Source organism: Oryctolagus cuniculus, chromosome 3 (assembly GCF_051225735.1).
Source record: "Oryctolagus cuniculus isolate XC-2025 breed Fujian yellow rabbit chromosome 3, ASM5122573v1, whole genome shotgun sequence".
NCBI lineage: Eukaryota > Metazoa > Chordata > Mammalia > Lagomorpha > Leporidae > Oryctolagus > Oryctolagus cuniculus.
This window is the reverse complement of record NC_142869.1, coordinates 100,580,470-100,592,978: the sequence shown is the minus strand read 5'-3', so window position 1 is coordinate 100,592,978 and position 12,509 is coordinate 100,580,470. Positions and strand designations below refer to the sequence as shown.

The 12,509-nt window shown below is 37.6% G+C and overlaps 1 protein-coding gene across 4 annotated transcripts in view; it reads right to left on the bottom strand.

The window, feature by feature from the left end:
* The window catches only part of LRP1B (LDL receptor related protein 1B), a 2,138,546-nt gene that overhangs the window by 1,959,752 nt on the left and 166,285 nt on the right, over positions 1 to 12,509 (bottom strand). The gene's annotated exons all lie outside the window — the stretch shown is intronic.

Genomic DNA, 12,509 nt, shown 5'->3' with positions numbered 1-12,509 from the left:
CTCAACTGCTGTGTTGAAAGCCTCCCTCAAACAATCAATGGAGAAACTGGAAAGAACAAGCCATTAGGAAGAAAAAGAGAAATACAGAATCTAGAACCAAGGGCCATAAGCAGGATGAGAGTAGGAAAAAGACAAACCTTTAGACCAAAACTGTTAGATGGATCTTTCTGGTTGATTGAAATGTTTTCCTACATTATCCAATAACCTGGCCACTTTGCCACCTGTTGCTAATGAGAAAGAAAATATGGCTAGTGTGACAAGAAGTATTAACTCTTATTTTTCTTAATTTACATGCACATGACCTCATACTGCTAGACAGTATTTTGGACAGTACAGCTGCCATTTCATTTGTCTCTCAACTCGACATTTATTTAAAAGGTAAATCTTACCTATTATCTGTTAACAAATAGCACATTTCCTTCTCTATAAAGAGAAGTACTAATTAATGCAGAAAATATGAGGTTATTATGATATGTTCTCTATATCATTAAATAAATGTTGGAAATATCTATAGGCTTCTAGGTCTCAGCTCTGCTATGAGCAGCTGTATGAGCTTATGTAATTCAGAAGTGATCTGAATCTTAGTTTTCTCAGCTGTAAACCAACAAAAGAGAATAAACCATCTAAGGCTGAAGTCAGTTATTAAATATCATATCATTATGTATTATAGGACTAAAAGGTGCTAGGAATAGAATCAGGCAAGGTGATGGTACAGAGTGTTGGTTGTGAGATTGTTCCTTCAGCTGGTATGGACAGAAAAGACTTCTGAGGATTAGATAATGGAGCTGCATTCTGAATGATGAATAGTCTAATGTGAAGATCTGCAAAAAGGGCTGTTAAGGCAGAAGGCACAGTAAATACATAATTTCTGAGATGTCCAGGAAGGAAATAAAGTGTAGCTAAAGTATAGGCAACAAGGAAAAGTGGGATGGGGTATCAGACCACAGAGCAAGCAGGGCAAACGTAATCCCTTCTTTATAGTCTTAATTAGGAGTTTTAGTGTGAGTTCATAGAAACCAATGAGAATAACAAGCACTGTACTTAAACAAACTGATTCATGTTTTCCAAACGACACTAACTCAGAGAATTAACAGTAGGAAGAACAAGTAGGGAAGCATGATGGTTCTACAGAATGCTGTTGCAACATTTTTTAATGTCTGCATATATTATATAGTTGGGCAGCCAGTATTCCAAATGAATTCTTACTTTCCCAAAAGGATGACAAAGATTTCTTTCCAAAAAATAACTAACTATCCATTAACCTCCTTACTATCCTTTCTTGATGTGGAATAAGCTTTGAGGAGTGATTGCTCAGCCATAATGTTTCCTTCCAAGTTTCTTTTGCATATACAAGTGACCTTGTGAGTAGCTTTTAAGAGATTAAGAGTAGTTGTAATGCCTATCTTGTGTGCCTTCATGCTCTTGTTCCCCTTTCCTATCTGTTTGCAGATGTCTCTCCCTTCCTCTAGGGAAACATTGGATGTTGTGTCTTTGAAAACAGCAGAACCACCATTTTCTTGAGTCCTTGAATGACTACATGGAGTGCTTATCTTCCAAACAGTAGAAATACCCATGCTATATTGCTAGCCACCAAGTTTTCTCTGTGGATTAAGATTCTGAAAAATTGAGAGCATATTTTTTGTGGTAACTGACTTTAGCCTAATTAATATAGAACCCCACTACAAATATGTCTACACCACAGCTAATAGGTATTTTTCAATATGTACAGTTCTCCCTCTGTCTTTATGTGGAGACAATGTATCAAAGCTCCAATGGGATAATGGCCAACTGAAAATCTAAACCCCTCATCCAAAATCTTTGCAGAAGATCTGGTTTACTAGAAGATGGCAAAGAACATTTTTTAGTTGTCACAAGTCTTTGAAAATTCATTATAGATTTACATGGAATCACAACTGTCGCTCCCCGTCTTCGTGGAGGAGCGACACTGAACCCTGCCTAGGCTTCATATCCGAGTCACGGCACCATTATGTCGCTCCCCCTCTTCGCGGAGGAAGGACACAGGACCCTGCGCTGTTCTTTTGTCTGCTCAGCCCTCCCCGGGTTTGCTGCTGGTTCTTCCCGGGTTGGCTACCGTCCCTTCCACCTCCGTGGAAGGGCGGTTCCCCCTGCCACATTCCCCACTTCCGCGGGGGAGCGGCACACCGCCGGCTGGCTCTCTCGGGGGCTGCACAGGTGTTCCTTCAGATAGATGTTCCCCTTAGATGTTCCTCTTAGATGTTCCTGGTGCATGTTGTCTCTCTCCTCCTTTATAGTCCTCTTCCTCCAATCCCAACTCTGCTACCCACACGCCAAGTACGCTGCTCTCCTCCAATCAGGAGCAGGTCCTGCAGCTTGTCAAGTTGGTGAGAGGCAGCTGGGTAGAAGCTGTTTGCTCCTCTCCCAGCACCATATTGTGGGAGAGCAGATGCACAGAATAAGTCTTAATTCCAGTAACTTAGTCTAGTCCGAGTTGTTCCCAGTTGCTCCCCACAACAACAAAACATAATACAGAATTTAATCGCCATGTCATAAAACCAAAATACCAGATACAAGAATTTATCTTTGTGTTTTGCTTCCTTTGAGGAGTAAGCCTAAGAAATAATTCAGGAGACTTCAGACAACTTGAATTCTATCAATGCAAATGACACTGCCAATGAAAAATATTTTAATTATTAATTATATCAAACATTAAAATCACAGCTAATTTTGCCTTATCTTTATGAACAACTCTGCTATTATGATCGTACAAAATGAATTCAGTAAAAGAGATCCAATTGTATATGTAATGTAAGGGAGCAAAAACACTTGTACTCTAACCTCAAATTTGCATTTAATTGCTTGATCATCAGAACTTGCATTATCTCTCACCTTCCTAATACACATCGCAGAATTCTGTTTGCCTGAAAATAAAGTCAATTCCATGGACAAGACAATATGACTTCAAAGCTAAGTTTGAGAAGGTATATGAACAATAAAATTTATATTTAGAACAAGGACATGTTTGAAAAGGAACATCTATTTTCTTTCATGCTAAATAAACTTTACATTCTGCCACATTTCAGCAAGATTATATGTTCAAGGAACCTATGTTATGACTACTTTCATTCACATTTAATAAAATGTGTAGCCAGTTTAAGGGGGGAAAATAAAAATACTAAATGGGGCTGGTGCATGGCTCACTTGGTTAATCCTCTGCCTGCAGTGCCAGCATCCCATATGGGCACGGGGTTCTAGTCCTGGTTGCTCCTCTTCCAGACCAGCTTTCTGCTGTGGCCCGGGAGGGCAGTGGAGGATGGCCCAGGTGCTTGGGCCCTGCACCCGCATCAGAGACCAGGAAGAAGCACCTGGCTCCCAGCTTTGGATCGGTGCAGCACCAGCTGTAGCGGCCATTTGGGGAGTGAACCAATGGAAGGAAGACCTTTCTCTCTGTCTTTCTCACTGTCTGTAACTCTAGGTGTGAAATAAAAACAAAAAAAACAAAAAAAAAGAAAAAAAAACACTAAATGATGTTCTAGGAGAAAAGTCAATGATTTTCTGAAGTCATCTAATATACAGGCTTTCATAAATCACAGGTGATTTTTTGATTGAGTTGATTGTTGATGCATGGTATAGGTCAAGTAACAGGCAGAGATAGAAGAAATCTTACACCAAAAAAAAAAAAAAAAAAGAGAGAGAGAGAGAGAGAGAGAAATAAGTCATTTTCTTGTAGGGCCTTTGATAATTTCCTTTCATTTTCTCTGTCGCATTACATGTGCACATACATGCACACACTTTACAGTTTTTCTTGGATGTCTAAAATCCTCTGTTGGCTTCAGTGGTACACAGACAGATTCTCATTTTCTAACATTAATGTCTTCTTTCTTTTGTCATCACCATTTATCTCCAATATATGGTAATCTCAATGTTCTATCAGGGCAGTAATATCATGCATCCCACCCTTCCTTTCCTCTGTGCCAATGGCAGACATCATAATTGATTAAAAAATATCTTCTCATGAGCTCTCATTGAGAAAAACTCACTATATCACAGCACCGTATATTCTAGCCATTCTTATTATAAAATTAGGTACTTTAATGTCTTAGGTAAAAAGGGTTACTATAAAAATGAATAAATGAGGCCGGCGCCGCGGCTCACTAGGCTAATCCTCCGCCTTGCGGCGCCGGCACACCGGGTTCTAGTCCTGGTCGGGGCACCGGATTCTGTCCCGGTTGCCCCTCTTCCAGGCCAGCTCTCTGCTGTGGCCAGGGAGTGCAGTGGAGGATGGCCCAGGTGCTTGGGCCCTGCACCCCATGGGAGACCAGGAAAAGCACCTGGCTCCTGGCTCCTGCCATCGGATCAGTGTGGTGCGCCGGCCGCAGCGCGCCAACCGCGGCGGCCATTGGAGGGTGAACCAACGGCAAAGGAAGACCTTTCTCTCTGTCTCTCTCCCTCTCACTGTCCACTCTGCCTGTCAAAAAAATAAAAAAAAATTAAAAACGCAAATTATTAAAAAAAAGAATAAATGAAATAAATAATCCCACCACGGGCCTTTTCTTCCTAAAGTAGCCTTCTTTAACTGAAAACCAAACTTGTAGAAGTTTAAAACTTGGTTATTATTATCTATGAGGAGTGGGGATGCAGGAGCAACTACAAAATTTCATACATAACTTGAAAATGATGACAAAAAGACCCAAGAGCCCATTTAGCCTAACCTGATGGAGTAGTGGGTGAGAGGTGGGGAAAGAAAGCAGAAAGAGGAATATCTGAGTTGAGTTTTGAATTATAACCAAGAGTTGTACAGCCAACCTCACTGTAGAGAGTAATTTGGAAAGTAACTAAAGCATACTGGTGTAAAAGTATTAGGAAATTTGATGAAGGATGAGTGCAGAATTTGCTAGCCACAAAATTTTGAAGGGATGAGATCAAGGAAAGCTTAATTACATTATGTTGGCAAATGAATACTGTAACTAGCTCAATATAATACAGAAACATGGTGCATCCAAGGGAAAAGATGTAAACAATGACAATAACAAAAAGGGTTATTGAACCATAGGGATTTTAGACCACTGAATTCCTACCCATTTGTGTCTCTCCATGGTATTTTCTGGTGATACTTTTTTTGAGCTTTTATTAACATTCTATTATTGACAAAGATGTAAGTGATAAAACCCAACTTCAAGAGAACATATTTTTAGAGCATCTTAATATTTATCTTAGAATTCATACCAGTAAACAACCTATCTAAGAAATTTGAGGTCTACATTTAATTTATGGATCATAAATGCATCAAGGAAATGTTGGCCATAAACTTAAAGCAGAACACCTATTGAGATCTAAGGCTGACTTTATTACTTATGGCACAAAAAATACACTAAAGACTGTTAGATGGTTGTTCCTGGACACATATTGATATATTACTGAGAAATAGTGCCAGATTCTCTTTGGGAAAATATTTGCTAAATAATACTTAATATTAACACAAATTTTACTTTAAATTTCAATGGATATTCCAGTCTTTATTAGTTCATTGACAAAAAAAGCAGAACAAACATAAATGTGCTATGAAACCTGGAACATAATTGAATGTCAGCTAATGGTATCATAAACCCTGAAAAGAGGATGAGGGCCACTATGAAGGAATAAAACGGTCTTTGTTTGACTAAAAATATCAACATGGCATATCACTGAACAACTCTGAAGCACCAATCTAAGCTTAACATTGAGACAGGTAGCAAGTATTTCTTGGACTTGGGCTATATGAATGCCTCAAATAACTACTTTCACTTGAGGGATGCTTAGGAGATTAAAAACTTAGTAGTTTTGTGCCAGGACTTAACTAACAAAGAGTATCATAATTTTATATGTTGGTTCAGATATAGTAATATTATATCAACATTTTACCTTCACCTTGCTTCATAAAGAATAAACTCAGGAAATATTAATTAAAATGTCAAATTCCTTTCAAAAGTGGAAGTAGTCAGATAATTAAACTGTATTTTGTCATCTTTTTTATAAAATACAAACCAACTCATAAACTGTTAGGTTTGAAAAATAAAAAAAAAAGACGCACAATATTTCCCACTAGCAGAATGCATCTTGCATCTTTTCTTTAGGATATGTTAAATCAGAGTCAAAATGCAACCAATATTTCACATTCTTCTTTCTCGATATGTTTACCTATATAATATTTTGCTATTATCATTCAATTCATTAAAGACTTCTGTTATTTTTTATCTGTACAGTAAAAGCAACTAAGCCAGAGTTTAGGATTGCCTAAAATGCAGAACATATTCTGTACACAGAATAGGTTCTACTTCAATGAATTCCCCAAATGATTTGCAACTCTAACAAATTAGAATTGCTTTTTCTGAATTGACATGAATATGGCTTTGAAATGAACTTCCAGGGGCATTTCCTTATTAAAATAGAAAAACTCTAAGTAGCTATTTCATTTCTGTGTGTAAAGGATAAATGACCACATATTAAGAATATTAGGAAATGACAGAGATTATGTAGACATAAGTAATTTGGGTTTCCTCCTCAGAGAAATGAAAATGAATGTCTGTATCTAAAATGTGCAGCTAATCATCTGAGGCCTTAAGTTCTTAGTACGTTTTTTCATCTTTAAAAATAGATGTTAATAAAAAGAATTCTGGAAGGGCTGGCAGTGTGGCTCAGCAGGTTAAGCTCCCAATTTTGATGCCAGTATTCCATACTGGCGTGCTGGTTAGACTACTGGCTTTCGATCTACTTCTGATCCAGGCCCCTGTTACTCTGCCTAGGGAAGCAGTGAAAATGGTCCCAACACTCAGGGCCCTACCAACCACGTGGGAAACCCCGGGGCGCTTAGGGCACAATGTTGAGGCCAGGTGGGGAGTGAACCACTGGATGGAAGATTGCTCTCTCTTTCTCTCTGTTTCTCCCTTTCTATATCATCCTGTCTCTCAAATAAATTAGGAAAAAAAAAACCTTTTTAAAAAAATTCTGGAGAAAAACAATGGTGATGCTTGTATAATGTGGATAAATGTCACTGAATTATATCCTTAAAAGTAATTAAAATAATGAATTTTATGTCATGTATGTTTTACCATAATAAAATCTGTTAAAGAAGTAATGTTGTTTCCTTTACATTTCAGACCTAAATAACTAAAAAACATCTCTACTCATACAGGAAAAGGCAATGCAAATAGCACCTATCACTTTGCTATTTACTTCAACTAGTTCATGGAAAAATGGAGTAAAAAAATAAGCTCATTGTGTTGCGAAGCAAATTTGAAATCCACGAATGATATTTTCATAATCTACATATTCCTCACACTTTTTGAAGACCCCTTGTATTCTAAAGTGCGTTTCAAGCAACCTGACAACATCATGACTTTATACTTCTGCCTTCCACAGCTGAGAGGGGAAACATTCCTGTGGTTTTAGGCCACCTGGCTTGTGGTAATTTGTTACAGCAGCCACAGGATACTAATAAAGCACCAGCTTGTGTCCCAGGATTCAAATTCAGGCAGACAGCGTGGGAGCTAAGCCAAGCTCCTGAGGAAGATCACGGACGTGCATCTAACCCTCTTTGCCTAGAAGCTGGGCACTTGGCTCTCCTTGCTTCTTGTGCTTTATCACCATGTGGCCACAACAATCCCAAAGAAGCAGGAGCGAAAATGTTGCTTCCTCCACCCAGGGATTCCGGGACATAGTCTTAGGCACTACACAGGGTGTAAGGGTCCTTCACACTTCACTTCATCACTTTCACCCATCACAGCAGTCAAGGCAACTATACACCTGGTTCCCTCCAAACAAGTGGTGTCTCTTTGGAGCCTTCTTAGCACAATAGAAGGCGCAGAAGAGTGGCTGCTTTCTTTTTACTCTCTCTCCCCAACACAAATATATAGGCACTGAAAAATTACCTGCATCTAACTCAAGCAAAAAAAAATCTGTTACAATTGAATAATCATTTTCGTTGTGACTGTACTTGTTAAGCTCAAAAATAATTCAGGAGACTAAATTACAGAATTTGACTATTATATTGATCAAATAAACAAAGAATTTCCTACTTTTCATTTGGCTAATTGATACATATGTAATTACTGATGAGTTTTTTAAAAAATAATTAAGTTCTTCTTGTTTTAGGTTGTGTGCTTCTCCTGATTTTGTGTTACCTTCTTTTTGCATCTTTAGCACAAAGAGGTAGTGAGTAACTAGTGAAAGTTCAAATTCCACGCAGGCTCCATCCTTATCCTGGTTCCTCCCTACTGCATTATCTCTGACAATACTTCTGTCTCTGGTTTGGCATGGTGCAATTAGCAACAATTAATTAACCTTACAGAAAACCTGTGTGAAGCTGATTTAAGCTCCTTCCTTTTATCTCTTTGTTTTTTATAAAGCTTAAGGTTTCAGAAGAAGTTCAGCCAGCAGGGATTTATTTTTCTTTTAATTCACCTACCACAAATCCAATGGATGTTTTACATGAGATTTATTTTCCCTACAATTTAATAAAGCTTTGAAAAAATTAAGAATACTTTATTTATCATTTCTCCATTTTTCCCAGGACATGGGAGCTTTATTTAGTTTATGCATATGCTTTCTTATTTTAATGTCAATGTGTGTTATTAGCACTAACATTATTCTCAGGCAAAATAAATGCAGTACCTTTCTTTTGGGACATTCTAATATTAATAAACAAAATAATGGCATGAATGGAAAGCAATGATTTCTGGTTAGTCAAATATGTAGGCTGTGTATACAGTCTATGCCAAGTAGTTACTATTAGTTTTCATCCCTAAATTCCTCATTGCTGTGCTGAGTAGCAGCTGCAGCATAAAAAAAAAAATCAAACAAAACCATATTATCATTTCAATAGATGTATAGGAAGCATATGATAAGATTCAACGTTCCAATTAGGTTTAGAAGGAAATACTTCAAAATAATAAAGCCTATATTTGACAGACACAGAGGCAATTTCATACTGAACTGAAAAACCTGAAAGCATTTCCTATCAGATCAGAAAGAAGACAAGAATGTCTACTTTCACCATTCTTTCAATACAGAATTGGAAGTATTAGCAAGGATAATTAGGGAAAAGAAAGATTATCAAAATTGGAAAAGAAGGAATCAAAATGCTTATGTTTGCAAGACAATATGATTTTGTATGTGGAAAAACCTAAACACTCCACCAAAAGCTTTTAAAAAAAACATTATTTATTTATTTGAAAGTCAGAGTTACACAGAGACAGAAGGAGAGACAGAGAGAGAGAAGAGAGAGGTCCTCTGTCTGCTGGTTCACTCCCCAATTGACCGCAAGGGCCAGAGCTGCACCGATCCTAAGCCAGGAGCCAGGAACTTCCTCCAGGTGATCCACATGGGTGCAGAGGCCCAAGGGCTTAGCCCACCTTCCACTGCTTTCCCAGCCATAGCAGAGAGCTGGATCAGAAGTGGAGCCCATATTGGATGCCAGCACTCCAGGTGGCAGCTTTACCTGCTACATCACAGCACTGGCCCCACCAAAAGCTTTTAAAACTGATAAATAAATTCAGTAAAGTCATAGGATATAAAATCACCATACAACAAACAGTAGCATTTTTATACAACAGCAACAATCTTGCAAAGAATAATTAAGAATGAAATCCCATTCACAACAGCTATCAAAAATTAAGTACTTAGGAATCAATTTAGCCAAAGAAGTGAAAAATCTCTAAAACGAAAATAATAAACCACTGACGACAGAAATCATCAAGAACACATAAAAAAGGTAAAGACAGGGACAGGCATTGTTGTGTAGCAGGCAAAGCCATTGTCTGTGATGCTGGCCTCCCTCTCATCTCAAATTGCATCAGTTCTGGTTGCTCCACCTCTGTTCCAGTTACCTAAAGCTAATGTACCAGCAAGAGCAGCAGCAGAAGGCATACACGCTTGGGCCCCTGAAACCATGCCAGAGATCTGGGAGAAGCTCCTAGCTCCTGGCTTTGGCTGGTCTGGCCCTGGCTGTTGCAGCCATTTGAGGGTGAACAAGCAGATGGAAGATTCTCTCTTTCTGTGTCACTCTCTCTCTCTCTCTCTCTGTCTCTCTCTCTGTAATTGTACTTTTCAAATAAATAAAAATACATCTTACTTTTAAAAAGGTAAAGATATTCTTTGTTCATAGCCTGGAAGAATTAGTATCATAACAATGTACACATTGAACTAAAGCAATACACAAATTCAGTACAATGCTTATCAAAAATACCAATGACATTCTTTACAGAATTAGAAATAATAGTCTTAATGTTAACATGGAACTATAAAAGATCCAGAATAACCATTATGCTTGGTGAAGTAATCCAGTGCCCAAAAGCCAAATATGTTTTCTCTGATATGTGGTAGTTTCTATATATGTACAAATATATGGGAATGAAATGGACATCTTGTGATATGATTATTGCTCGTAACCCATGGTTATATCCTGTGGAACTGTGATCTTCCTACTTTTTACTTGTTGAATATTATGGTTAGTGGTGAATTAAGCCTGCAATTATGGAGTACATTAAAAGTATATCTTTGCAAAATTAAAGTAAAAAGGAAGGAAGGAAGGAAGGAAGAGGATTGAGAGAGGGAGAGCAGGAGGAAGGGAAGTATGATCATCTTTTTAGAACTATACTTATGAAATATATGAAATCCATTCTTTTTATGCTAATGAAAAATTAAAAATTAAAAAAACATTTAATGCCAGGATAGGATAAATCTGAAGATTACTATATACTTTCTTTTTTGGTTAAATACAAATATGATAAATACAAAAAAGAAGTATAGTCAAAGCAATCCAAGGGGAAAAAATTAGGATGGAGGCATCACAATATCTGATTTTAAAGCATTCTAAAAAGCTATTGTAATTACAGCAGTATGATATTTGCATAAGAATCTACACATAGAGTAAGGGAACAGAATAGAGGACCCAGAAAATAATCCACATAGATACAGCCAACTAATTTTTTACAAAGCTGACAATAACGTACACTGGAGAAAGATAATCTGGTCAATAAATGGTGCTGGCAAAACTAATATGTGGTAGAATGAAATTAGTCTCCTATATCTCATCATACACAAAAATCAACTAAAGATAGATCAGAGCTAAATGTAAGACCTGAAATTATTCAATTGCTAGGGGAAGCATTTTGAAATATTGGTATAGTTATGTTTTTTTTTGGATACACACTCAAAGTTTCAGACAACAGAAGCAAAGCTATACAAACCAGATTATATCAAAATCAGAAGCTTTTGCACAGCAAAGGAAGTAACAGAGTGAAGAGGCATCCAACAGAATGGCAGAAAATATTTTCAAGGTACTTATGTGACAAAGGATTATATTCAGAATTTATTATGAACTCAAAACCTCAACTACTTAAAAAAATCAATCCAGTCAAGAAATGGGCAAACCAATGTTCTCAAAAGTGGAAATACAAATGGCTAACAAATAAACGAAAAATGCTCAGTATTACTAGTCATAAAGGAAATGCAAATCAAAACCACTGAGATACAACGCCAACTCTCCCAGAATGGTTATTATTAAAAACCAAGAAAGTAACAGATTCTGGTAAGAATGTAGAGAAAGGAAAACTTTTTTTTTGACCGGCAGAGTTAGACAGTGAGAGACAGAGACAGAGAGGTCTTCCTTTTCCCATTGGTTCACCCCCCTAAATGGCCGCTACAGCCAGTGCACTGTGCCAATCTGAAGCCAAGAGCCAGGTGCTTCCTCCTGGTCTCCCATGCAGGTGCAGGGCTCAAGGACCTGAGCCTTCTTCTACTGCCTTCCCGGGCCACAGCAGAGAGCTGGACTGGAAGAGAAGCAACCAGGACAGAACTGACACCCCAATTGGGACCAGAACCCGGGGTGCCGGCGCTATAGGTGGAGGATTAGCCAAGTGAGCCATAGCGCAGGCCTGAGAAAGGGGAAGTCTTATACACTGCTACTAGGAATGTAAATTAGTACAATCACTAGGGAAAACTAGAAATAGAACTATCATGTGCTTAAACAATCCTACTACTGGCTATATATTCAAAACACATGAATTCATTGTATCAAAGAAATACCTGCTCCACCATCTTTATCATAGTAGGTTCACAATAGCCAGGATATGGAATCAACCAAGATGTCCAGCATCAGATGAATGGATAATGAAAATGTTGTAAATATAAACAACAGAATACTAATAAGTCATAAAAGGAATGAAATGCTGTCATTTGCAGCAATATGTGTGGAACTAGAGGACCTCATGTTAAATTAAGTAACTCAGATACAGAAAGACAAACATCAAATGTTCTTCCTCATATGCAGGAGCTAAAAAACAAAAAACAAGAAAATTCACTATTAACAGAGAATGGTGATTACTAGAGACTGGGAGGAAATTGATAATGAACCTGGATTAAAAAATAGGGATGCTGGATATGAATCATTAATTGTGAGAAATACGTCATACCAATACAAGATATTCATAATAGGGGGAGTTGAGTGTGGGGTTAAAAAAAAAAACAAAAAAGATGATTTCTATATATAAAAA